Genomic DNA, 1,554 nt, shown 5'->3' with positions numbered 1-1,554 from the left:
AATAGGTAAAAAAAAAACATAAATTTTGATTTAATTGTAAAGTTGATTTTGGAGGTATAGACTTTATTTTAGTTAATATAGTTCTCATTTTTTAAACTTAATTTAAACTTATTGGTTAAACATAATTAATTTGAGTGTATAGGTTCAATTATCTCAGTTTGAGAGTCACTAATTTGTGGATCTGATTTGAATAATCTACTACTTGATTAGTGAATTTGGTGTGAACTTGCTGATTTTTGAGTTTGGTTTAAGTTCACATGTTATTAATGAGTTATGATTTTAACTAATTGAAATTGGTAGTAGTAATTGATTTAGTTATAGTAAAAATTTTATTATTTTTGTGATAGAGACCGAATATAAGTTTTATTATACTTAAAAGTTTAAATAAGATACATGATTATGTTAATCTTCCTTCTCTTTATTTATTTATTGCACTTTGTATAAAAATTGGTAAATTTCTGAAGTACCATTAATTCAACTACCTTCTTGTTAAACAAACTCGATTATCATTTTTATGTGAAGTTAATTGTACCTGAGTTTTTATTATATTTAATGGTGAAAATTTATATACAGTCAACTTCACATGAAATTGATAAAAATTTAGTCAAATTATTCAAATAATCTAACAGCTCTCAATTATCATCTTCACATAAAATCAATTACACTTAAATTTCCACCATATTCAATAGTTCTTTTAAAATGAAGAGGTCGATAATAAAACTCTAATTATTCTCGAATAAATATAATAAAACAGTTTACACATGATAACAATTTTAAATTCAGTAGTACTTAGATCTTTGTTTTTTAATTTAACTAATTTTTTTTACTTTATAATTATATATGTATACAAAAATTAGTTATTAAATATTTAAATTAACTACCGTATCAAATATATGTTTGAATACAAATATATATTGAATTTAGATAAATATAAAAAAATTATGTCATTTGAGTTATAATTCGTTGGCATGTCATAACATTGTCGTTATTTATTTGTTTCTTAGGTATCTTATGACCAATTAGGCCAAATCCTTAATAATGATGACTTGTCAAGTCTTATTCATTTCCAAATTAAAAGTATCATCACATGCAACATTCTTTATACAGTTAATACATGATTCATTGATTCTCTTCTAAAATCACACTTATGGCAATTTTTTTTTCTTTTTTGATTGAGCACTTATGGCAATTAATAATAATATGCATGTATGCTCAATAATTGTAATAATGGTTCCGTATCAAAATTAAAAACTGCTGTGACCTTTCAAAATACAAACACATGCATAATTGATCATTCTTAGTTTTGTATCCGGTGAAATAAATAAAAAAATTAATGTTAAGAAAGCCATATTCTATTAATAATAAAATGTTCAAATTAAATCACCCTAATAACTAATAAGTAAACATTCTTTGAGGGAAGAAGACAACAAAAAAGGTACTATATATGTTTGGTATTTATTTTGGTATGATAATAAATTCATATATATCGATACATTAAAAATATAGACAAATAATAATATGATATATAAAGTTTATTTTCTACGTTAGTATTTC

The sequence above is a fragment of the Arachis duranensis genome, chromosome 2 (assembly GCF_000817695.3).
Source record: "Arachis duranensis cultivar V14167 chromosome 2, aradu.V14167.gnm2.J7QH, whole genome shotgun sequence".
NCBI lineage: Eukaryota > Viridiplantae > Streptophyta > Magnoliopsida > Fabales > Fabaceae > Arachis > Arachis duranensis.
The sequence above is the reverse complement of the archived record's forward strand: the minus strand, read 5'-3'. Positions refer to the sequence as shown.